The 27,293-nt window shown below is 36.3% G+C and overlaps 1 long non-coding RNA gene across 1 annotated transcript; it reads left to right on the forward strand.

The window, feature by feature from the left end:
- The first annotated feature begins 6,839 nt into the window (after positions 1-6,839).
- On the forward strand, positions 6,840-23,168 carry LOC141553223 (uncharacterized). Its single transcript, XR_012485326.1, has 3 exons — positions 6,840-6,898; positions 21,873-21,991; positions 23,001-23,168. It is a non-coding gene; the product is annotated as an uncharacterized LOC141553223 (long non-coding RNA).
- Positions 23,169-27,293: the final 4,125 nt, after the last annotated feature.

Raw genomic sequence — 27,293 nt, forward strand, 5'->3', positions numbered from 1 at the left:
ATGTAATAGATAGTGGAATATTTCTGAGTTACAGTATAAAGATGCAAATATAAATATGTTACAACTTTAACCTGTATCTGTATTCAAATTATACTATGGGTCAAATTGATTGCTATCTTGGGGAGGGAGAAGAGAAAGAAGAGAGGGAGAAAAAATTGGAACTCAAAATCTTACAAAAATGAATGTTGAAAACTATCCTTACATATAATTGAAAAATGTAAAATATTAAGTATATAAAAATTCTCTCTCCTCAAAAAAATTATAATATAGGGATGATGTCCTTTAAAGGGGAAATGATTAAAAAAAGTAATGAGACAAAAATATCATGTGAAAGTTTTCAAATTAAGTTGAATAGCAAATTTTGAGAAAAGCAACAGGAGTTAACTATTTTCTCTATGAACTATATACAGATGTGTATAATTTGCCTTCAAAATTTATCTATCATGGAAATCCAGGCTTTGAGCATGTTTTGGTAATAACTACTCAAAATTGGATTTTACACATAAATTATATGGGTGATCATTTTCCCATTATTAAAGTATTTGTCTAATAATTTTAAAAGGCAAAAGAGTACATTTGCAGTTGGGTCCTCCTAAATTTTTTTACGGATTCTTATACCAGGTGCAGAATTTAGGTAAGAATAGAAACAACAAATGGTATATAAAGTGAAATTCTCTGGTTTCAAAATTGGAGAAACAAATTTAAGTCATTGTTCTAAATTATGTTAAGTCAAAATTATTTAGGAACCTATAGATTAGAAGCAGAGAAGCAGAGGCCCCTTCAGAGCTGTCCTGAGAATAAAATCTATAGTCGAAGAAAAGGAATGAGATAACTATATTTTAAATCTGGGATTTAAAATGTGCTGATTAAATAGATATTGAGAATGGTTACTAAAATACAAGGATATTTTATATCAGTCAATATTAGTGATAGCTACTATATTGCTTTGGCCTTCTATTAACGAAATATTTATGTTTAAGTTTTCTTGGTTACTTTGGTGACATGTAAGTTTCCCTTCTAAAAACTAGTCCGTTATGAGCTCTCTACATAGTTTGATCTGTATGTGATTCAATATAATTATGCAATTATGGAAATTGAAATAAAACTATTTTACAATGTTTGAATCTAGACCTTCATTGCTGGGAAACTGGACGATCTCTATTTGCTGTTTGAAGATCTTTAATCAAGAACCTATGCTATGCTGACCAGAAATGTATATCCAAAGATTAATGCAAAGAAATTTTCTCATAATTGTTAATCAGTCTTTGGCTACACTCACAGATATCAAACTTGTGGATGTGGATTCCTGGGATCATCTGAAGAAAGCTCCTGCTCCTGAATAGATGGCAGAATCCTGCAGGGACTCCAAGATTTATCTAATATGAACCTAGAAGCAGCTTATATCCAGACAAGACAGCTGTCCCAAGATTCTGGATGACAGGTGAATATAGTGTTCTTTTTCCTTTTGTTATGTGCCCAACCACCAAGGACTTAATTCAAGTGTGTTGGCATTTTTTCCCCTGTACATTCCTGGCCCCATCTCTCTTTTCTGTTTTCAAGCAAACAATGACTAGCAAAGATAGTTGGGACATACTTCCTGATAGAACTCCTCAAGGAACTAATCCCTCAGCAACATCTTGTCCTGGTCTCTCATAGCATTTTGGCTTATCCTTGCTTTTCCTTTATTGGCCAGAAGGATAAGGGTTCATTCAGAGCTCCTCCTTTTGTTCAAAAGAGGAAAAGATCAGATATTAGGAGACACCCTATTTTCCAGAACTAAGTCCCAACAAGTGAGCTGTACTCTAAACTTAGCAAAACAATGACCATTTGTGCTTGAATATCTCATTGTTAGGAGTACAGCTCACTGTGCAGCCGTTGTTATAAGTACTGAGAACTTACCACACTACCTCAGGTCCCCCACTAGGAAGCTCAGCCCATGTGTCTAAATCCCCTTTTTGCTTGCAAGCCATTTCCCTCACTTTGAAATTAAATTACTATTTGAGACAGGACTCCTGTCTCTAGTCTGCTCAGTTTCACTCTAATCACCCACAGGTTACATAAGCTGGTTCAGTCCATTGATAAACTGATTGCTTTGAGTATCAGGCTCTGGAACAAAAATGGAAAGGGCAGTCTTCCAGGATCACCTACATTACTTCATTTTTCCAAATTCTATCTCCCTTTCTCAGGCCAAACCCACATCTCCCTGGCTTCTTGATCATCATTTTCTCTTCAGGGTCCAAGCTAAAGCTGCCAGATTGAGCTGAGCTTCCAGATAATTCACCACTCATCCCCCAATCCCCACCCCATAGTTTGGCTCTCTCTTCCATCTCACAATTTCTCCTCAGCTGACTTTTCTCATTCCCTAATTCTTCTCTGCCTCCCACCTAGACGATGAGGTTCTGTTTTTCCAATATGACTCCAACAGGCAGCTCTTATTTACTCATTACATTAATCACAGGGATGGTGAATGCACCCACAGAGTGGTCAATACACCTTTTCAGTAGCTATTTTAATATTTATGTCATTACTATTTCTAGTGCAAGTAGTAGAAAGACAAGAGATATAGGAGCTACAGAAATGGTGGAGGAGAATATTAGTAGAGTTATTCTGTATGTATTATCTGCGTGCCAGCATGCTTTCTAGTGTGTGGGATTGTATTCATGTGTCTGTGCAAGGTAAGAACTCTATTTTTTTTCTACCCATGCAAGCAAATAGTTATATTGTCTCTCCCATTAGAATGTGAGCTCCTTGAAGGCAGGGACTATTTTTGTCCTTTTTTTCATCTGAGCACTTAGTAGAATTCTTACCTGCTGCTTATACATAGAAATATCAAACATATTCATACTCATAAACATTTACATGCAAAAAATGAATATCTTATGTTAAATACATCATACAATATTGCAAAGGTCATAATGCTGTTTCAAACTATTTAAGCACTAATCTTTGTAACAGTATATTTCATAAAGTTTGAAAAGTGATTTTATCTTTTTGATGGACAAAGAAGAAGAATAATGCTAGTTCTTTCCCTACCTTCAAGCTCTAAATAAAATTATAGAGCACTAATATTCTGGCAGTATACTTCAGTTCATATCAACAAGTATTCTATTAAGTGGCAATTTTATGTTGAGATAGAATGGAAACAGAAGCCTCAATCTTGTTTTGATATTTGTTGTTGTTCAGTAGTTTTTTCAATCTTGTCTGACTCTCCATGACCTCATATGGGGTTTTCTTGACAAAGATACTGAAGTGTTTTTCCATTTCCTTCTCCAGATGATTTTACAGACTAAGTAACTGAAGCAGAGTTAAGTGACTTGCTCAGAAGCACACAGCTAGTAAGTATCTGAACTCAGATCTCCAGACTCCAAAGCCAATTTTCTAAGGACTGCATCACCTGGCTGCCTTGTCTTAATATGCTTCCCCACACCCCCCCCCCAAAAAGAAGAGATGCTAAGATAAATCTAAGCCAATTCCATGCTTACTTTTTGTTGCTGCTCCTCCTCTAAAGGTTTCCAACTCATGTTCCAGGACAGGGGTTACAGCTCTTAATATTTTCCAACATTTCATTGACGTGGCATGCATGGGTCAAAGAAGCAATGGAAAGTTGGAAACTCTTCACCCCTAATTAGCAAAAAAAAATCACCACAGCTGAAAAAGCTCACCCATGTGGTCCCCGGTGCCAGCATTTCATGGTGATCCTTAATTACTGCAAACCATCTTCAGGGCTGTTTTCATAACTGATAAGCCATTGTGAATATGTCAGCACCATAGTTAATGACCCATAAAAGTCCTAACTCTTGCACTGCTAAATGCCATAGCGTGAGAGCCCTGACATTCAGCTTGTGATGGATTAGAAAGCCTAGATCTAGCCTATCTTTCAAGCAAGAGAACATGGAGCCTGAGTTATTGCTAGAAGAATAGCACACAGCATAGTCAGGGGTAAATTGGTTTGTTACCCTGGGGAACCTTAATTCTTCTATGGGTAGTACCCTGTTTGTAAATTAAAGAGTGGGAGGGCTTGAGAAGCTTAAAAAGCACTAGGGAATTCACTGGCCCAGAGTCCAGGATGTTGACGTCTTTGCTGAGATTTCAGTGCTGTCCTGTGACTTGTTTTGGCATAAGAAGCCTGAACTTTATAGAGCATGAATTAAGTAGACCTATCAACACTAGATATAAATTTAGGACCTTAGCAGAAATTTTAGAAAAAGTACTCTCCTCTTCCTCATTTATTAATTGTGAAAGTAAACAGATCTCCAGCTGATTTTCCCATCTTTTAAATCCCAGAATCCTAGAATGAGAACACGAAAAGGTCATATTACAACCTGCTTCAAAAAAGGAGGAGGTAGAAGAGGAAGAGGAGGAAAAGAAAGAGGAGGAGGGGGAGCAAAGGCAGAGAGAGGAGGGGGAGAAAAAGGAGGAGAAGAGAGAGGGGAAGGGGAGAAGAGGAAGAGAAAGAAGAAAAAGGAGAGAAAGGGGAGAAAGACAAGAATGAGGAAGGGAGAAAATTGGGCAGGTGGAGAGGAAGAGAAGGAGAAAGAGAAGAGAGAGGGAGAGGAGGAGATAATAGCTGGATAATTTCTTCCCTTTTTATTCTAACTTGCTTTCCTGAGCTAATGCATATTGGAATATTTTATAAATTGGAAACACTTAATAAATGGGGACCAGTTCTTTAGCTAGTACATAGACTCTAGGAAGCTTTGATAAAGTGGGATTTGTATGGAAAGTTTGGGCATGCAAAATTCAGGGAATTGGTCTTCTGCAATGTTTTCTGGATCCTTGTTAGTTATTCAGTCAATAAGCCACACCTGTTAAGCCAAGCATTGTGTTAAGCTCTGGGGATACAAAATAAGCACCCTTTCAAAAAAAAGAGGTTTCTGTCCCAAGGAGTTCATATTTCACTGAGAAAGATAACATGCAAACAATTGTATATAAGAACTGTACAGCATAAACTGATGATATTTCTCAAAGGGAATATAGTAGGAATGAGGAAAACTGACAAAGATCTTTAAATGGTAGTATAATTTTTTTAAAATATTAAAATAAAGTTTTATTGACACTTTGTTTTATATCACAGTTATTTCTGGATATACTCACCCCTTCCCTGTGTTTTTACCAAAAACATAATTTAATAAAATCTATCAACATAGGATGGCATTTGTTAGGGTAGGTAGGATTTTCTACATCCATTCTCTCCCACTTCTTCCAAGAGTAGAAGAAGGTGCATTTCCTAATTTCTTCTACGGGACCAAGTTTGATTCTAATAATTGTATATGTGTGTGTGTGTGTTATGATTATTTATTTTTATTTTTTTTATAGTTTTTATTTACCAGCTATATGCATGGGTAATTTTACAGCATTGACAATTGCCAAACCTTTTGTTCTAATTTTTCCCCTCCTTCCTCCTCTCCAGATGGCAGGTTGATGGCAGGCTCCCTAGCCTGGGGTAGCCAAGCCAAGCCAAGTGCATGGATAGCTGAGAGGTAAGGAATTTGGTAGTGAACACGTGGGTCTTCTGACCAGGTGTTCACTAGGGAACCAACAAGTCAGGGCTTTATGTGAGTAGGTATAATAAAGGCTTTTAAGATTACATGTGGCTGTTAAATATGTTAAAGTTATATAAATTTTTAAATGTATTTTATTAGTATTTTATTTTTCCAAATACTTGTGAAGATAGTTTTCAACATTCATTTTTACAAGACTTTGTGTTGCAAATTTTTTCCCTCTCCAAAAAAGCAATCTGATATAGTTTGTTCATGTACAATCCTTTTAAATAAATATATTTCCATATTTGTCATATTGTGTAAGAAAAATCAGAACAAAAGGGGAAAAAAAACATGAGAAAAAACATGGTTCAATAGAATATAAATCTTGAAGGAAAGCATGGAAGCTGGGGAGTAGAGGTGAAAAGACCATTCCAAACCCAGAGGACTTCTTTCCACAAGAAGCCTAGAGATGGAGCACCATGTACATGTGGGGGACAGCAAGAAGGTGCACATTGTGGAATCAAAGAGTATGGGGAGAGAAGTGTGTTGTTCAGTTGTTTTCAGTTGTGTCTGACTTTTCATGATCTCATTTGGGGTTTTCTTGGCAAAGGTACTGGAATGGTTTGCCATTTCCTTCTCCAGCTCACTTTATAGTTGAGAAAATAGAGGCAAATTGGGTTAAAGGACCTGTTTAGGGTCATACAACTAGTTAGTGTCTAAGGCTGGTTTTGAAATCAGGACTCCCTGACTCCAGAACCAGCATTCAATGCATCAGCTAGCTGCCCCAAAATAGGTGTTAAAAAACTGAAAAGGGTATGAAAGTCTTTGAAAGCCAAGCAGGATTATGGGATGGAGGAAATAGGGAGACACTGGAATTTGTTAAAGATCAAGGAAGATGTGAGGGGATGCATGGAGGAGACAGAGTCAGAAATTCCCTTTAGAAAAATCATTTTACCAGCTGTAGATTTGACTTTTTTGAGCCCATTCACTCAATGCTCCACAGCTCTGTTCCAAGCCATGGTGCTGAGTTGGATGCCCTGGGAGCTGGGAAACTGCTCTTCCAGCCATGCCTCTGTGCCAGGTTCTGTAGACACTCAGCCTTTAGGGACTCCTTGGATAGGAAGTGCTTGGGCCGGGGCTTCCTTTGGGAGGGAAGAACAGGGAAGAGGTCAGGGCAGAATTAATGAGACCAATGTTTATAAAGTACTTTGAGTTCTGTAAATGAAGAGTCATTGTAAAATAGTCCTTTTTTTCCCCTTAAGGCATAAATCTCTTCTTGCTCAAAGAGAGCTCTATTTCCAGCTGAATCTTATAATAATGATGGTAATAGTTAATGTTTATACAGCACTTTTAAAGCTCACAAATCACTCTAGAAATGCTGTCCAATAAGCAACACTACATATATACCATGAAGGGTAAGTGTATAGTACCCTCTAAAAGCTATAAAGAAATAAGGGGGAGGAATGGGTGGATGGGAGAGCAAAGGGTGAGGGAATTAGACAAGGGAGGGATCTTTGGATGGGGAGAGGTTTAGTAATAGCAAGGCAAGTTAGGGAACAGAGTTTAATTAAAGAGGCAGCAGGGACAGGAAAGATGGGGGGGGAGAATGTGGTGTGAGTGTGTGTATGTATGTATATATCTACATATGTATTTTTTTTTTTACCGTAGCTTGTTTGAGGGTGGAGGTGGGGGAAAAAAAGAATAAAGTAACTAAGGTGCCCAGCAGAGAACCAAAGAAAATTACAAGGAAGTAAAGAAAAAATGGACATATGATTTTTTCTACTAATATATATATATATATATATATATATATATATATACTATCTTGATCTGATAATTTGTTGTTATATATTTTGAATCCTCCTTGATGTTCTGCTTGACACATGACAATGTTCTCTTTTGTTTTGTCTTTCTTTTCTCTTACTTTTTTTTCAAATAAAATATTTTTAAAAATACCTCTAAATATATGAAACACGTGGGAGCCAATCTATCAAGATATTCTCCAGACTGGCATTGATAAAATTTAAACTATAATTTAAACTACTTTCAACAATAAAAGACAAATAACAAGAACACAAATTCATAGTTGGACAATACAAATATAATGAGCACATAACATTTTAGTGCATGACTATTAAAACAGACAAAATAGCAAGACAATAACAAAAAAAATATCTAGTTTGATCCTCACCACAAGTGTTGTCATATCCACTTTAAAGATGAGGAAACTGAGGGGCTCAAAGAAACTAAATGATTAAATGCCAGAATCAGGATTGAATTTGAATCCTGTTTTTGAAGTTGAATCAAATTCAACTCTTGCCCATTTCATGCTCAGCATTCTTTCCTCTATGCAGTGCTCTTTCACCATCTGGTAGGAGAACTTCAATATCACCTCCATTTGCAGGATTAAATATTTCTCTAGGATCATGGAAGGAAGGAAGGAAGGAAGGAAGGAAGGAGGGAGGGAAGGAGAGAGGGAAGGAGGAAGGAAGGAAGAAAGGAAAGAAGGAGGGAAGGAGGGAGGGAAGGAGGGAGGAAGGAAGAAAGGAAAGAAGGAGGGAAGGAGGGAGGAAGGAAGGAAGGAAGGAAGGAAGGAAGGAAGGAAGGAAGGAAGGAAGGAAGGAAGGAAGGAAGGAAGGAAGGAAGGAAGGAAGGAAGGAAGGAAGGAAGGAAGGAATTTTGTTGTTTCTCAATCCCTGGAACCTAGTGATACCTGGCATATAATAATCAGTCTAATAAATACTTGATTGATTGATTCATGGCTTCCAAGTTTCCTTGAAGTTGTAAATCTATGATCTCACAATCCTTTCCAAGAAAAGGAGTAAGGTGAGAAAAGAAAAGCTAATTTTACACTGTCAATTGATCACAAAATCTTAAGAAACAAGGCCTGATGTAATTCAGTGCAGTGAGGAAAAGTCACCTGCCAGTGTCTGTCATGATGGTCTAGTCATTTTTTAGAGACAGCTCCCTAATAAAAATGAAATAAAAATGGTAAAAGGGAATTTAAAATGTTTTTACCAATGATCAATGAATTTGAGTTTTCTAGAACAAAACTGACAGATTTCTTGATGTTTAGTAAGTTCTGTAATTCAGGGAGGAAAATTGCTTTTCAAGTCAGAAAATCTGAGGTTCAATCGTCCTTCTGATACTTAATATCTGTGGACACTGGGAAAATCACTTAACTCCAATGGACTTTTGTTTCTTTATTTTTTAAGTGTCAGATAGGATTGGAGTAAATGGTTTTCAAGGTCCTTTTCTGTTCAAAATTCCTAATGTTATGAAATCAGAATCACGGAAACTTTCTCACGTTGTGTGTTGGGCAAGGTTTGAGGGGATAATTCTATCAAGTTCACACATTCATGAGAATCATCTGGAACTCTCTGATTTTAAGGATGGTTTACCATTGGAGAGAACAATGTGTTCACTGAATCATGTGAGACTAGAAATGCATAGAGTAAGTTGTGTGGGAAGTCAGGAAGTGTCTGGCTTTTGATTTGAGCCAAAGAGCCACTAGGGTTTTGGCTCCAAGAACACCTCTGTTGAAATTTCCTGGGGAATTTTGCTTAATGAAATCCCCAGTGAATTGCAGTGGCCATTAGAAACCTGGAAGATTCCCCAGTGGATTAGCAAATATATGTTCCCAAATAGCTATGGGAGAGATGGCATTAGAGGTTTGATTGGTATTCAACTCTATTCAGTAAATAAATTAGCACAATGTCATCTGTGGCCTTCCCCAATCTCAGCAAGTACTCTAGGTTCAATCTTAGGAACCTTCCCCAAAGCCTTTATTTTCTCTTTTTGACTCTTCATTCTAGAATTTAACTCTGGGAAAACTTTCTAATAGTTAAAGTTTATTATCTAGGCTTCTTCAAGTATGGATAATTCCAAGCCACACAGTTATTTGAGCTGTGGAAGCTTTCTTCCCAAGGATGTCTAGGTAATAGTAGGAGAAATAGCCTTGGCCTAGAAAATACAGACCTAAATCTGACAGTAGCTTCTTATGATTATTAGCGTCCATATATTGTAATATCATTACTTAAGCATATTTGACCAGGAAAAGCCCTTCTCTAATATTCTATATAAGGTAAAACGCCAACCTATCTTCAAACCTGAAATTCAGATGCTATGCTGGATTATCATTTCCATGTATTAATGTTCCAAATGTGTTCCATAATTCCTTCTCCTCAAAAGGAGGACTATGACTCAATTTCTAAGTACTGCACCCTATCTACTCTTCTTGAAGTATTCTTGAATGTTCAAAGACTCTGGTAATTCACAGAGCAAACCCTTAATGGATGCTCTTGACTTGGTCCTCATATATACTTTTGTATAGTCTCCCATATCTCTTATATTGATATCCATGAAATCTGTAACATTCTTCTCAGTAGACACATATTCTATTACTTATTCAATAGTCTCTTATGAATATCAGTCTCCAAATATCTATAATATTTTTCAAATGCCATTCTCATACTCCATAAGACTAAGATTTACCCAACAAATATGAAAAATTCCACTAATAGAATTAGAAACAATGATAACTACAAAAATCACAATTATCAGCAGATTATAGTAATCATAAAAGAGTTGATATATTCTTAGACATGGATTAAAATTAAGATTTTTATCACAATTTATTTAAAATAAAATGTTTATACAAAAAAAAATCCTGCTTAAGTGGAAGCCAGACAAAATTAAATTGCACATAAATAACAAAAAAGGAAATTTATTTCATTATTTAAACTCCCAAAAATAGAAGAAAAAAATTATTCCAAATAATTTACAAATTAGTACCTAATTTGCAACAACCTATGAGAATATTTAGTTCATTTTAAATTTGGGGACAATATAATGGCCTCTGAATTCCACTTGGTTTCTTACTTTTTGACTTTAAGGAGTTTATTTTAGACAGAAAGTTCTAAATTCATTCATAATTGCCTTGAGATCCTGTCTAGGAAAACTCCTAGTACCTAAGCAGAGGTTGGGCTTTCTGTCTAACTTTACATTTGTATCTCTTTTTTAGTTTGCCTATGGACTCTGCAGCTGAGGCAAGTTTTATCTAACTAGAAATATCTGGGTAAAGAAACAGCAAATTAGATTGTATAGTGTCTGTGAATAGAAAGGAATCTAAAGGGAAAATTGGAGAAAGAACTATCATAATCTTAGGACTTTCCTAGGATACCAACAACCAACAACTCTCCTCTCTCTCTTTCTCTCCTCTCTCTACCATATCTTGGGCTTCCCTGTGTTCCATGCTTGCTCCTAAGATGGCTTTTCCCTCTTATACAAGTTGTTTAAACTGTGATCCAGTCCATCACAAAATGGATTTGATTTCTCCAAGGAGGTGTACAGGCCCTATTCAATCTCTTAATCTGACTGTTTCAATCTGAAAGTGTCCTTGTAAGTCTGGATTCAAGCTTGTGTCTTTCAGCCATACGTCTGGTGCTCTTCCCTTCTATCATATTACCTTTTCAATCTCTACACCTTCTGCCTTAGTTTACTTAACCCACTCTTCAGTAATTCCAGTAGGAATGGTGAAGTGCCTCTCAAGGATTGGATTGGATCATAGGATTATGGGGTTATAAATCTAGATCTGGAAGAGACTTCAGAGTATTTCCAATTCAACCCACCAGTTTTACAGATTAGGAAACTGAGACCCATGGAGATTAAGTGATTTGCTCAGGATCACACAGGTGAACTATCATCAAAGGTGATATGAATCCAGATACTCTGATGTCAGAACCAGAACTGGGCCATGCTGTACAAAGGAGAAAACATAATGTTTTAGCATAAGAGAAAAGGAGTAACAGTGACCTGCCTGCCCTAGAAATGTAAAATGATAATAATGAGGGAAAAATGACTTGGGATAGAGAACACATTCAAATTCTGCCTCCCTCCCTTACGTGAGGTTCCTAGAAAACTCCCCACCTTCCTGCAATTGCATTGTCTGTTCTTCCAGCCTAGAACTCCCCTTGTTGAGTCCCATAGCCTGCTTCAAGACAGCTCAAATCCCCTTTCTGCAGGAAGTCTTTCTTAACTCCATACCCAGTCAATTCTTCATTTGTTCTGTACAAATTGTATACATAGAGAGTTACTTGGACATTAGCTTCCCCTTTTGCAATAGGAGACCCTTAAAGACAAAGACTATGTTTTTACTTTTCTTTGCCTTCTCAAGTTTAGCAAAGTGCCCTTGCACACAGTAATGATTTCTTAAATGCTATTTCATTCATTGGTTACTATCTCTATTTCCCTGCAAGTCACTTAATTTCCCTGGGCTTCCATTTTCTTATTTGTAAAACTGAAGGAAGGTTGGACTGAAGGATGATGGCCTCTAAAGTTCCTTTCGATTGTGTATGTGTGAGTATATGTACATAATGTGTGTGTTTGTATATGAATGTATGTAAATGTGCACATATGTATAAATGCATGTATATGTGTGTATATATACACAGAGACATGGACATACATAGGTTCATGTGCATATCCCTATCTCTATACATATCTGGACATATACATAGAGTCACATATGTCTGTGTTTGTAGATCCATGCATATATAGGGACAGAGATACCCAGATACACAAATATATGTGTGTGTGTGTACATATATATATATATATATATATATATACATACATAGACTTAAACATATACAACACACATACACACATATACTACACTGAACACGCACATATATATGTATATACATATGAATTTATACTGTTATTGCCCAAATGGACCTGAGAAAGAAGGTCTAGTTTGGACCTTGTATCACTAACTGGCTAAGTGACCTTCATCACTTCAGGTTCTCAACTTCCCCATGAATAAAATGAGGATGATCTTTAATGTTCTTTCAGAGCAAATGATCATCTGAGAGACTCTGGTCTGCTCACTTTTATAAAGCAGACAGCCTCTTGCTTCCTGTGTTGGGCTGCAAGATAGCTTCTAAAGGCAGTAGGGTCCCTCTCTTTCTCTGTCTCTCTCTCCTCTCTCTGTCTGTCTCTGTCTCTGTGTGTCTCTGTCTTTCTGTCTTGTTTCTGTGTGTGTGTGTCTCTGTCCCTCTGTCCCTCTGATTCTCTGTCTCTCTGTCTCTCTCTCTCTTTCTCCTTTCCCCTTCCTTTCCTTTGTTTGTTCCCTCCTCCAAAATTACTGATTATTTTACAAGCTAAAAGCAGCAGATTGCCTTCAGAAATGGTCTAATCCTGCTGTCATCCAACTAACATTCTGGCTACCCAATTTCATTGGACCAAAAGCGCCTGCTCAAGTTGCTCAGCTGCAGGCCATTAATGATAGGAGTAATTCCTCCAAACAAAAGTCTGAAGACAAAACATACTCTGGTTAAAATTATACAGTCTCGTCCTATGGAGACAGAGGATAATATGCACAAAAAAAAAAAAAAGAAAAAAAGAAAAAAGAAAGGAAAAAAAAAAAAAAAGCATTGTTGAATGTATTCCCAAAAGGTGGGTTGTGTGTGTGCTAGCATGTGTGTATATGAACTGAATTTGACCTGGTGGATTTCTTTGTTTTAAGGAACTGTATTTTGTCTGAATGAACAGCTTTTTACTCCCAAAGTAATCTCTGTGGAATGACCTCAAATCATTCAAATAAAGGGGAATTTCCATAGATTTGGATGGAGTTTAAAAGAGATAAAAACTTTAATGGATCTCTTAGCTCATCAATAAGGGTATTCCTCCCAGTGGGGCAGAGAAAAAGCAATTCATCTCCTATAATTCTTATCATGAGTTGCCTAGATGGAAGGCTCAGAATTATCCAGCTAACTTCAGTTACCATCAACTACTCTGCTTGGTTTCAACTCCAAAAACATCCTATGGTGCCCCTCCCTCCTACTTTTCATCTCTTTCTTATCTTCCTCCATTAGATTATAAGGTTCTTGAGGATAGGGATCAACTTTTTCTTATGTTTATCCTAGCACTTAGCACCGTGCTTGAGACTTTTGTTATTTAGGAGTTTCCCAATAATCTCTGACTTTTCATGAAGGCTTTTGGGATTTTCTTGGCAAAAATACTGGAGTAGTTTGCTATTTCCTTCTTCAACTTAGTTTACAGATGAGGAAACAGAGGCAAAGTTGAGTGACTTGATCAGGGTCACATAGCTTGTGAATGTCCAAGACTGGATTTGAACTCAGGAAAATAAGTCTTCTTGACTCCAGACGCAGTGCTCTATCCACTGTATGTATCACTCAGCTGTTTGGGATATAGAAAAGCACTTAACAAATGTGTATTGACTATTGCCTATTTCAGAAGTTATAGGGCTAGGGAAACAAGAATGACTTTTTGAGTCCACTAAAGCCACTAATGCTAAATCCCTTAATTATATTTTCATCTAGTCCATATCTTTCTATCTTTTTTTACAAGAATAGCAGTCCGTATTATTTGTCTGCTATTCTTCATTCTTGCTATCTAACTGGGCCACCTTCCCAATTATACGTGTCATATGTGATGTCTTTTATCCCTTTTATACTTCCATGAAAGTCAATACTGCCACTAAACCACAATTGAATTGTATATACCACCTATATTTAAATCATTTACAATATTGATGATTCCTCTAAGATGGTGGTATTCTATGATTTGCAAACATATAGCATTATTGAGAGATATTGGTGTTTAAAAATATGTGCAATTGTACATATATATATATACATATATACATACATATATATATATATATGTGTGTGTGTGTGTGTGTGTGTGTGTGTGTGTGTGTGTGTACATGGAAGCCCCAACATATAAATCAGAATATAGAATTTAAATACAGAAGTGATGGAAGGAACCTTAGAAAGAATACCAATGTAGAACAAGATGGGCATGAGGGAGGAATAGAAAAGACCTCCTAAAGCAGGTGGCATTTTAACTGAGGCCTAAAGGAAACCATAGAATCTGAATCAGAGGTCATGGGGGAGAGCATTCTAGCTATACAAAGTTATAGAAATGGGAGATAGAGTGTCCTGTGTGAGCAAGAGCAAGTAGTCCAATAAAATCACTAAGTGTCTGTGACAGGATTTGAATTCAGCTCCTACTGATTCCAGGTTAAGTACCCTATCTTTTATGACCTGGTACTTCTTCCTGCCTGCAATTTGAGCATTTGAGCCCTTGACACCATGGGAATATGTGTAGTATGGGCAGAAGACAGAGATATACCAGACCACTCATGCCTGGCATTATTTCTAAGAAGTGACCTGAGACTATCCATGTGGGCAAGTGTGAAAGCTGAGGGCTTGAGACCTTACATGCTACATTCATGAATAGTCTGACAGGTAAATGAGAGAAGAGAGTACCTGGGTGCTAGACTTAGTCTTGTGTTCTTTCTCCTATTTGGGAAAAGTACATAGAAAAAGAGCCATGGATGACTTACTCTTAGTCATGCTCTCCAACCAGGATGAACTCAAGCAAAGGAGCAATGCTGAGAGACTGATAGGACTGGTTTTATCTAGTACCATTTCTCTAAATCCAGGGCAGATGAGTCTGCCTCTGAGTTTCCATTTCAGAATAGAATTGAATAAGAGAACCTGGTAACTTCATCCTTTGCAGTATTCTGGCATTCTCTGCAATTAGTATATGGTCATTGCCAAACAGAAGCAGCTGGGGAGCTTCACCATCAATAGAGAAATCTTTCAGCTAGGCTTTATACAGAGCAACCTCTCTGATTCCGGCAACCTCCTTAAATGAGTATGTATCTCACTGGCTTGTGTCTTGCCTTGTGTTGATACTCACTGGTCACATTTGTCAGAGAGAAGGTGAAGCTCATGTGAGAATCACCTTAGTGTTCTCAGAAGGGAGAAAAAATCCTGCATCTTGAAAACAAGTGTTTGATTTGAAATTTAATTGGCTGGATTGTTCTACTCTCACTCATCTGAGGTTTTGTGATTGATAGAGTCACATAGTCAATATAAATTTATTAAGTAGCTACTAGGTGCCAGACACTGGTGATAAAAAGGAGGAAGTAAAAGGGTCCCTGCTCTCAAGGAGCTAACAGTCAAATGGGAGAGAAAATGCACAAATAATTATGTGCAAACAGGATAGTTTTCAAAGGAAGGCACGAAGATTAAGTAGGGTATGGAAAGGCTATTTGTGCAAAGCAGACTTTATCTGAGACTGGAGGGAAACCAGGAAAATCCAAAAGGTGAAAATGAGGTAAGATAGAGTTTCAAGCATGGGGAACTGAGGCTATAAGTGAGAAGATGGAGTGTTGTATGAAAGGAAGACAAAAGAGGCCAGTGTCAAAGATCTAAGAGTTTGGGGAACTAAAAATATAAAGAGGCCAGAAAGGTAAGAGGCTACACTATGAAAGACTTTATGACCAAATCAGATTTTATATTTGATCCTTAAGGTAACAATAGACCAGGTACTCCCTTTGAGGCTGAAATACAGTTACTCTTTTTTAAAGAAAATATTCGACTTTGTATGTGATAATTTGCTTTTGGATCAGCTCCTTGATACAGTAGATAAAGCACCAGTCCTGAAGTCAGGAAGACTCATTTTCCTGAATTCAAATCTGGCCTCAAATACTTAGTAGCTGTGTGACTCTGGGCAAGTCACTTAACCTTATTTGCTTCAGCTTCCTCAGCTGTAAAATAAGCTGGAGAAGGAAATGGCAAACGACTCAGTATCTTTACCAAGAAAACCCCAAATGGAGTCACAAAGAATAGCAAAGAATAGAGCAGCTGGTGTCAACTGAAGTTAGCTGGATAATTCTGAGGCTTCCATCAAAGCAACTCATGATAAGAATTATAGGAGATGAATGGCTTTTTCTTTGCCCCACTGGGAGGAATACCCACAAAGAATGGGACATGACTAAAAATGACTGAACAATAATAAAAAATTTGGTTTTATGCCACAATGACTTCTTTTCAATAGCCTACATGGAACCCTTCCTTGAGAATGAAGAAAAACAATTAAGCAAAAATTCCTCGGCTAGAGATGGCTGAATATAGGCAAGTCGTTTCTCATCCATCTAACAAGATGTTATATTTTGTAATTATGTTTTGTAAGTCGTTATGTATTTATTCTCCTGATTCCGTATTCCCCTCTTTTTCATTAATTTATACAAGCCTTCCCATATTTCACTGAATTCCTCAGATCTGCCACTTCTTAGAGTGAAATAGAATGTCCTTTCATTCTGATATCAGTCAGTCAATAAGCTTTCATTCAGTACCTACTTTGTAGGGAAATAGTCAAAAGACAAGTCCTCCCTTTGGGAAGCTAAACATCCCGGTCTTTTAATCAGCCCTCACATAACAAAACCCAATAGCCATCAACATCCTGTTTGCACTTCTTTGGATGTATGCTAGCTGAAAAATTCCTTTCCTAAAATGTAACTCCCTAAAGTGAGCAAAATACTCCAGATGTGATCTAACCAGGATAGAATACAGCAGGATTATCACCTCCCAGTCCTAGATACTCTGCCTTTCTTTATGCAATAAAATTTCCATCAGCTTTCTTTGCTACTATTCTACACTTTGGACTTATGTTGAGCTTGCAATTCATTGAAATCCCCAGGCATTTTTAGATGAACTGCTATAGAGTCCCAGTACCCCCATCTTACACTTGTTAAGTTCGTTTCTTGAATCTAAGCATAAGACTTCACATATGTCCCTATCAAATTCTGTCCTATGAGAGATTTAGTCCAACATTCTAGCCTCTCAAGAGTTATCTGAATTCTGGCTGTTGTCCAATGAATTAATTAGTCCTTCTAGTTTTGTATCATCAAAAAATTTCATAAAGCATGCTACCTAAGTCTTTATGTAAGTCATTGATAAAAAATATTATATGACCCAAGTCCAATCATAGATCTCTAGGATATTCCGCTAGAGATCCACTTACAAGTTAACACAGAAACATTAAGATTACTTTGAGTCCAATGAGTCAATCTATTTCATCTCTACCTAATTATCTTTTTCATCTAGCTCAAGTTTTTCCATTAGACAAGTTTAAAAAACTCATTTACTTCCATTGGGTTTAAGAAGCACTTATTAAGTACTAACTGTATGCCAAACCACAAATCATTGTGTTTATAATGATAATCAACCCTTGAAGGAATCAATATTCTACTGGGTATACAAATAAGATAGATAAGTAAACATAAGATAAATTCAAAGCAATTGATGGACACTAAAAGGTGGGGCAATCAGGCAAGTTTTTTGTAAGAGTTTTATCTAAGCTTTCAAGAAAAGTTAGGATCTCATAGCAAAGTGGTAATGAGGAACAATATTTTAAGCATAGGAGACAACCTGTACAATCAGAGGCAAAAGAAAAAATGTCATCAACAGTAAGACTTCCAGTTTGATTAAAATGTACATTGCATGAAGGGAAGTAGAATATAATAAGTCCAGGAAAGTGAGCTAGAACCATACTATGAGGAGCTTTTAATGTCCCCCAAAGATGCCTTTATTTTATTTCAAGAGGCAATAAGGAGCCAATGAAGCTTCTTGAGCAGAAGAAGAGTGTGGCTGTGGTAAAAATTTAGGTAAATTCTGGCTAAAGAGGAAATTAGTTTAGTCTTCCATAAGCTGTTCTAAATGAAGTCATACTGATATTTTTTGTGATCACCGTTTGATTTTCCATTTGTTCAGCAATCATTTCTTTGTAGTTCCAATTTTTGCCAATAATCAAAGTCAAGCTTACTGGATCCATTTTCCTTTTTTTTTTTTTTTTTTTTAAACAGGAAAAGATTTATCCCTTTCTAGGTAACACATTGGTTGAAGTACTGAGTCTAGAGTCAAAAAGACACAATTTTGGTCAAATTTGGTCCCAGATACTTATCATCTATGGGACTATGGGCAAACTACTTAATCCTGTTTGCCTCAGTTTTCTAATATGTAAAATGAGCTGAAGAAGGGAATGGCAAACCATTCCAGTTATCTTTGCCAAGAAAATCCCAAATAGGGACATAAAGAGTAGGACTTGACTGAAAAATGACTTAACAACAACAATTTATCTTCCTACTTTGTGACTATTTTTTATGCTAACTCTGTATGGATATATATATATATATATATATATATATATATATATATATATAAGCATTTTCCCTCTTCTTTTTACGGGTAAAGCTCTTTTGACTAGATTAGAGTCAAATGTAGTCAAATCTAGACTACTCCAAGAAAATAATCCTAATCAGCAATATCCCATCCTTGGTCAGTTAGCTATAATTTCTGTTTCCAGTCATAGTCTTGAAATATAAATCTCCTTCTCAGATACAATCTTCTTAGCCAGATGTCTACTTCCCAAATCAATCAAAACTTAGAAAACCAATATATATTAAGTGTTTAATATGTGCCAGAAATTGGGCTAACCTCTTAAAAGCTCACATTTTAATGAGATAAACAACATAAATAACTTGGCACATGTGAAATTTATAGATAATATATAAAGGTAATTTGAGAGAGGAAGGCATAAGCATCTGGAATAACTGGCAACGATCTTTTAAAGAAGGGATATTTGTCAGAGGGACCTGAGTTCAAATCTGATTTCAGACACTTAACACTTCCTAGATGTGTGATCCTGGGCAAATCACTTAACCCCAATTGCCTCAGGGAAAAAAAAAAAAAAAAAAAAAAGGTGTATTTGAGTTTAATCTTGACAGAAACTAGGGAAGCTGAAAGGTGAATGTAAGAGACATTAGAAATAACCAATACAAACAAATGCAAAGGCATGGGTATAAAATGTAGTGTTGTACTTGAGGAATGGCAAATAAGGCAGTGTAATTGAATTATAGAGTTCATAGATTGGAGTAACATTTAAGACTAGAAAAATAGGAAGGGAACAGGTATAGAAGAGCTTTAAATGTCAAACAGACAATTTTACATCTTCTCCTGGAAGTGATAGGGTGATAGATCTCATCAATCAAGGGAGTGACGTAGCTCCATCTGTACCTTAAGAAAATCACATTGGCAGCTAAGTGAACCATGAAGTTATTCACTAGTCTAACAGTGAGGAGATGTGAGTCTAAACTGATGTGGGATTTGTGAGAGGAGGAAAAGGGAAGCATTAAAGAGATATTTTGAAAGTAAAAAACAAGATTTGGCAACAGATTAGATACATGGAGTGAAAATGATGACTCAAAGATGAAGCAGAGGTTTCAAGCTTAAAAGGATGTTAACACCCTTAATAATAAAAGGAAGTTTAGAAGAAAGGAGTTTGGTGAGAAAGATAGTGGGTTTTGTTTTGAAAATGCTGGATTTAGTTTGAGATGGTCATGGGACATCCAGTTTGATACATCCAAAAGGCAGTTGGTGATAGGATTAGAGATTAGGAACTTAGAGATGAAGTTGGGATCTATATAACTAAGAATCATCCACAAAAAAAGATAATTGAACTCATGTGAGCTGAGAGGATTATAAATCAATATGATATAGAGAAAAAAGAGAAGGATCAGAACATCCACGTTTAGTGAGTTTGACATGAATGAAGAATCAATAAAAGTTACAGGGAAGGAGTCACACAAGAGAGATCAGTGTCTTGAAAATCTAGAAAAGAGAATCCAGAAAGAAGTGACAGTATGGTCAAAGGCTCAGTGATATCAAGAATGGTGAAGATTGAAAAAAAACTCAGATTGGGTGTTTAAAAGATCATTGGTAGTTTTGGAGAAAATAATTTCAGTTGAATGATAAAACCAAAAGCCAGACTGCAGAGAATTTAGAAAAAGTTGAAGTATCCAATGTATATGACTTAAACAAGGAGGATAAGAAGGAAAGTGAGAAGAGTTATAGGATGATAGCTCACAAGGGTGCTTAGATTAAATGAGTATTTTCAAGGATGGGGAAATATGGGCATGTTGGTAGGCAGCAGAGAAAGAACCAATAGATAAGAAGAGAATGAAAATAGACAGTAGGAATGATGGCAGGTCCAATCTTCTAGAGAAGACAGGAAGAGATAAAATCAAGGGTAAATGTAAAAATCTTGGCAAGAAGGGCCACCTCTTTGTGAGAAGCAAGAATGAAGAAGCACATGGAGGGGGAAGTGATCTGAGTGATATGAGATAAGGAGTAAGAAAGAAAAGGGAGCTCCCAGTGAATTTTTGCAATTTTTTCCTGGAAGTTTGCCTTTTCCTACAGAATCCTTTGCCTGCTATGGGCAATATCTGTAAGAAAAACACATGTGCCCCTAAATTTCTTGCCTAAGATAATGAAATCTTTAGCAATTCTTTCCAAGTTCCTTTGGGCAATATTATATACGTATAAATTGCTAGATATGGGTAGTAGCCATCTGGTTTGTTAAATATTGAGACATTCCCTGTCACAATTTGGCAACATGCCTGAGGTTGTAGGCAGATTTCTCTGTTGTTTATTAGATTTACAAACAGGTGTGTCAGTAGTCCTCAGCTTGGATTCATCAACTGCCAGTAACAACTACGTCAACAAGTTTTTAGTTAGCACCTACTATGTGCCAGGCACCATCCTGAGTTATGGGGATAGAAATAGAAGCAAAAAGAAAGGCTTTCCTCAGGGACCCTACACTCTAATTGGAGAAAAAGTCAATATATGAAAGGAAACTGAGAAATTGGGGGGAAGGAAGATAAGGTACTTACATAGGGGCATGGTACAGAAATCCAGAAAGTCAGGAGTAGAGCTGGGAGAAGAGTGAAGGAGTGAGAATGATCAGTTTGAGTACTTCTAAGTTTGTATGAGAAAGGGGCTAGAGTCAAAGTGATCATACAGAGTAAGAAGGCAGTGGGACACAATGGAGTCTCTCCTTTTTCTGACTCCTATAGGATGCTCTCTCAACTGACACCAATGTGAAGTAACTCCTTAGAGGACAAATAGCTGCTTCTTCAGGATGCAGAGCTTTATTCTCTTTTGGAGCCTTGTAATGATTTCTTTGGTTCAATGGTACCAATATTCTCCTTCTCTTTTTGACATTCTCCCTCCCTTGAAATGCCCAATACAAGGCAGAATTCTCCACTCTCTTTTTTTCACAGGACCATAAAGTTTGGGATAAAAGGAACTTAGAGAACATGAAGTCTGATCCCCTTATTTTGAAGATGAAAAAAACAAGGAACATAGAGATTAAGTGATTTACTTAGAGTCACACATCTAGTGTGGCTGAAGTAGGATTTAAAATTAGGTCTTCCTAGATGTAAGCCATGTGTTTTATTCATTATGCCAAACTTTTCCTCTTTAACTTTTTTTCTTCTTTATTTTCACATTGAAATCCTTCTTCCATTTAAAAAGGGAATACATAGGACTCTCTTATGACTTGAATTAGTGGATAAATTAATGGATAAACAATAATTCAGGGGCTACTGTATGCCAGGAGACAAGGATACATACTTGCATATGCAATGCAGCAAGGTCCAAGAAAGAGAGTTTAAGGAGCTACAGGAAATGTAAGGGAAGCCAGTGGGCAGCCACTTTTTAATTTTTTTTCCAGTGACAAATGTAGTATTGACACTGGTTGTTTGCAGAGCAAGAATGAGAAAGAAGAGAGCTGGAAGGAAACAACATGGCAACAAGGCAAGTTTATTGTGCTACAGAGGCCAACTCTACTAGGTAATGACTGGATAGTCACCCTCAATGGCCCCCTATGTATTAGGTGAATTTTTCATTCATTCACATCTCTCCTCCAACTATCTTGTCCTTCTCCTTCATAATTTCTTTCAACTCAACTTCTCTTCCAGTGCTGCTATTTACATCTTTCTTTTCATTAATTTCCTTGAACTTGATTCATACTTCTCTCTTGACCATTTTCTTTAGTCTTTGTCTTTTTCTTCCTTCTCCTTTAGTTTGAGTCCTTTCCATTCTCTTTTTTCAATATCTCTTTGAGTCTTCCCATATTTTTATTCCCAAAATTTAGTACCTACCCTTTACAATTCCAAAGTTTTTCAAATGCCATTCACATTTTTTTCTTCCATCAGCTCACAAACTTTCTTTTCAAGCTCATTCTTTCATAGAAATGAGGTATTATACATAGATCAGGAGTGAATTTTTAAACTTTTAATACTAGTCCTTTTAGCACTTTACAGACACAACCCAAGTTCTTACAGGTGAAGCTCTAATATAGAGGATTTTCCACCATCTTATATCTACTTTAAAAAGATCATTCTTTACTGTGCATTCAATAGACTAGATTTATCCAAAAGAAATTTCTAACCAAACACATAGTATGTTACTAACCTCCTATCCTAATAAATAGGAAAATTTTTAATAGTTAAGACTTTTCTCAATTATCTACTTGATTTTACAAAGATCAAATTAAATGCATACTTTATAAAAGGCATTGTGCTATGCTAAAGACTGGATGAAGAGATATATGACACAATGTCCCAATCTTTCATTTATGGGAAACTTTGCTTTCCACCTACACAGTGAATTGTTCTCAGATGAGAAATTGGTTTATCCCCCTCCTACAATATATTTCTATTGTTAGGGGTTGACTGGTTAGTTCCTACACTAGGAATGTACTTTTCTTAAATGGGAAGCTGGAAATCAACTTCCCCTCAAATGACAGACTCAAAATAAGACTTCTTATTGTTTTTTTTTTCCTGTTTGACAACTTTAGAAAACCAGTATTAGGCATCTCTGAAGAACAAGGATGAACAAGAAAAGAAGAAATATATGGAAAAAATAAGAGAAGGGGAATGAAAATAACAATAGAAATAGTTTTAAAATGAATTCCATTGAAGAGAACAAAATAACAACAATAATAAAAACAATAACATCTCACTTACAACATAGCATTTCATGTTTTTTTAATCCCATTTGGTCTTCACAACCATCCTGTGAGGTAGCTAAAGTGGATAGTTTGTTGCCATTTTACAGATGAGGAAAGTAAAGCTCCAACAATTTTAATGATTTTCCAGAGGGAAGATATCAAAGAAGCTTTCATGAGGGAGGTAGAATCTGAATTATGCCTTGAATGAAAGTAGAAACGTCAACAAATGGAAAAGACAGAAAGGGAAGTCCATTCCATGCATTGAGAACATGATCAAAGACATAAATATGAGAGGACAGGGGATAGGACAATAACAAGGGATGATGAATAATCCAAGTCAGCAGAAATAGAAAAGGGAGATAAATAGTATAAGGCTGAGGAGGTAAGTTAGAAGCAGATCACAGAGGGTCTTAAAACCTAAAGTCTAAAGTTTCTCATCTGTTTTATAGGCATTGAGAAGGTTTTGAGTAGGAAACTGACACTGAGTTATAGTGATATAGAGATATAATGATAAGTGATGCTGAGTTATAGTGATACATTAGGACTGTTTTGTAGAGGATGAATTGGAGAAGGGATAAACCGGAAGAAAGAAAACCAATTAGGAAAATATTCCAATAGGATCTGAATCATTGCAGTCACTGGTAGCTTGTCCTTATAATGAATGAACACTTTGCAATACACCATTTTAGTAAGCTTTTATATTACATGTAATTTAATTTTAGTGTCCAAAAGTCTTTGTGAAATTTTAAGCTTTAATAGTTGGAGGATGTAAAGTTTAAGCTAAGAGGTAAAGCCAAGATGGAGGGGTAAAGTTAGGAACAATCCTATGCTCTTCCCCAAACCCCTTTAAATACCTTTTAATAATGACTCTAAACAAATTCCAGAGTGAAAGAATTCACAAAAAGACAGGGTGAAACAATTTTCTAGTCCAAGACAACTTAGAATGTTGGCAGGAAAGATAAGTTATGTGCAGGCTGAGCAAGTGCAGAGCAAGTCCCAGCAAATCAGGAGCAGACCTTTGTAGTGACTGAATCAATGATGGCAGTGGTTGTTTCCATACCTTTCAATCTACAAACAGTGAGAGGATCAGATGATGGATCAGAAAGCAATTTTCAGGGGTTCCTTTGCTGGCTCCAGGACAGAACTCTGTTGTATTACTTATACTTGGATCTGGATCACAATCCCGTGTCTTAGTCCCAGGTCTCACAGAAGCACTAACACAGGAGAGTTTGTAGCCACTGGGAAGTAGAGACCTGGTGACAGTTCCAAGTAGTGAACACACCTCTCCCCTGAGAAAAACCAAAAACTTACAGATCCCTAGAATTACCTCTGAAAACAGATGCACAAAAAACTTAAGATATTGCCCCATCCCCCAAGAAGACAAGCCCCACTTTAGTATAAAATTAAAAGTCAAGAAATAGTCTGGAAAATGAGTAAAAAACAGGAAAAAACTCTGGTCATAGAAATTTACTGTCATTTGAGGGGAAGTTGATTCCCAGCTTCCTATTTAAGAAAAGTACATTCCTAGTGTAGGTACTAACCAGTCAACCACTAACAATAGAAATATGTTGTAGGAAGGGGATAAACCAATTTCTCATTTACCTAGTAAATCATATCAAAACACACAAAAAATCAAAATTCCTCATCTAAAGTCTTAAAGAAAAATATGAATAATCTCAGACTAGGGAAGTACTCAAAAAGAATTTTAAAAATCAAGTAGAAGTAGAGGAAAAATTGTGAAGTAAAATGAGAGTGATGCAAGAAAATCATGAAAAAGAGTCAACAAATTGGTAAAGGGGGCACAAAAAAACACTGAAGAAAATAAGAGCTTTAAAAACAGCTTAGGTCAAATCTGAAAGAGTCAAAAAAATCTAATAAAGAGAATTACTTGAAAAGTAAAATTGACCAAATTGAAAAGTAGGTACAAAAGCTCACTGAAGAAAATAATTCCTTAGGATTGGGGAAATAAAAGCTAATGAATGACTTTTTGAGCCATCAAGAAATTATCAAACAAAATAAAAAGAATGAAAAAAATAGAAGAAAATGTGAAATGTTTCATTAGAAACATTAGACAAATAAATTCAGGGGATATAACTTAAGAATTATTGGAGTACCCCAAAGTCATGATCAAAACAAGAACCTAGACCTCATTTTTCAAGAATTATCAAGGAAAACTCATATTCTAGAAACAGAGGATAAAATAGAAATTAAAAGAATCCATCAAAAACCTCTTAAAAGAGATTGAAGATGCCAATTCCAAGAATATTATAGCTAAATTCCAAAATTATCAACTTAAAGAGAAAACAATGCAAGCAGCCAAAAAGAAACAATTCAAATATCATGGAGCCACAGTCAGAATAACACAAGATTTAGCAGCTTCTACATTATAGGATTGGAGGGTTTCAAATATTATATTCTGGAGGACAAAAGAGCTAAGATTACAATCAAGAATCATCTACCTAGCAAAACTGTATATAATTCTTTGGGGGAAATGGATATTTAATGAAATAGAGGACTTCCAACATTCCTGATGAAAAGACTAGAACTGAATAGGAAATTTGATTTTCAAATACAAGGTGCAAAGGAAGGAAAAAAGGTAAACAGGAAAGAGAAATAAAAGAGATTCAATAAAGGTAAGCTGTTCATATTTTTACATGGGAAGATGATATTTATAACTCTTAAAAACTTTCTCATTATTAAGATAGAAGGACTATACAAAGACAGCAGAGGTATGAGTTGGGTGTGATAGTGCAATAATATAAAAATATATAATTATTGGATCAGAAAGAAGAATGCACTGGGAGAAGAAGAGGAGAGATAGAATGAGATAAATTATCTGACATAAAAAAAACCTGATGGAGTTTTTACAGTGGCAGAGAAAATGGGGAAAGTGGGAAGGGGAGGACATGAACCTTATGCTCATTGGAATAATATAACACATACAGTTGGGTGCAAAAATTATCTTATTATACAGAAAAGTAGGAAAGGAAGAGCATAAAAGAAAGGGGAGGGCAGCTATAAAGGAGAGGGCAGTCTGGAGGAGGTAAAAGTCAGAAGCCAAAAAATTTTGAGAATGGAAAGGATTAAGAGAGAGAGAGAGAAAGAAAGAGAGAGACAGAGAGACAGAAACAGAGATAAAGAGTAGAATAAACAGGAGAAAATAGGATGGAGGAAAATACATAGTTGGTCATCATTACTAAGGGGAAATTTTTACAATTAATTTCTTCAATCAAGACCTGAAAGCAGTTAGCCCTGAGTTAAAATCTGACCTCAAATACTGTATGAACAAGTCATTTACTTTGTTTGTCTCAGTTTCCTCATTTGTAAATATGAGCTAGAGAAGGAAATGTAAAAATGCTCCATTATCTTTAAGGAAAAAAAAAAAAAACCTCAAATGGGGTCATGAAAAGCTGGATAAGATTGAAACAACTGAACAACAACAGATCTATATTTGAGCATTCCTTTCTGGCCCAGTTTAAGCTGTACCTCTTAAACAAAGCCTTTGCCAACTCTTCTTTTAAACTCCCATTGTAATGTCTTATTCAATCAATAAAAATTTATTAAGTTTTTACTACTTGGAGATGTGCTCAGTGTAAGGGATATAAAGAAAGATAAAACATCCACATTACAGTGGAATATGGCTATTTGATAGAAGAATTAGTTGGGCATTGGTCTTAATTCCTAAGACTGAATGTCACATACAAAGAACTCCAGATCACCCAGCTGGCCCTGTGACCTTTGAACTTTATCCTTGAACTTGATCTGCATGGGTACTCCAGAATCTGAGAGTTTCAGTCATAAGATCCTATTATAAATAGGTGTCAAGAGGTTACCATAGAGTCAAGGTCCATATCTAAGTAATGACTATGCATCTGGCTAAAACCTCAAGCCTCAGCACATAGACTGTAAGACCACAAGGCTGAGCTCTGAGTCAGAGAGAGAAACAATGAGAAAGGCTAGTAGAGATTGTGAGAGTCAGAAAGACTTTTCTGGAAGCAGAGAAGAACAGACCTCAAACCCTGAGGACACTAAAGGCATGTCATCTCCAAATGAAGCTTCAAATAGTGATATGAGTTGGTCTCCATCTCACAAGATAGTCTTGGAAAAAATCAAAAAAGATCTTAAAAGAGAGTCAGAAGG

The sequence above is a fragment of the Sminthopsis crassicaudata genome, chromosome 2, assembly GCF_048593235.1.
Source record: "Sminthopsis crassicaudata isolate SCR6 chromosome 2, ASM4859323v1, whole genome shotgun sequence".
In the NCBI taxonomy this organism is placed as follows: Eukaryota; Metazoa; Chordata; class Mammalia; order Dasyuromorphia; family Dasyuridae; genus Sminthopsis; species Sminthopsis crassicaudata.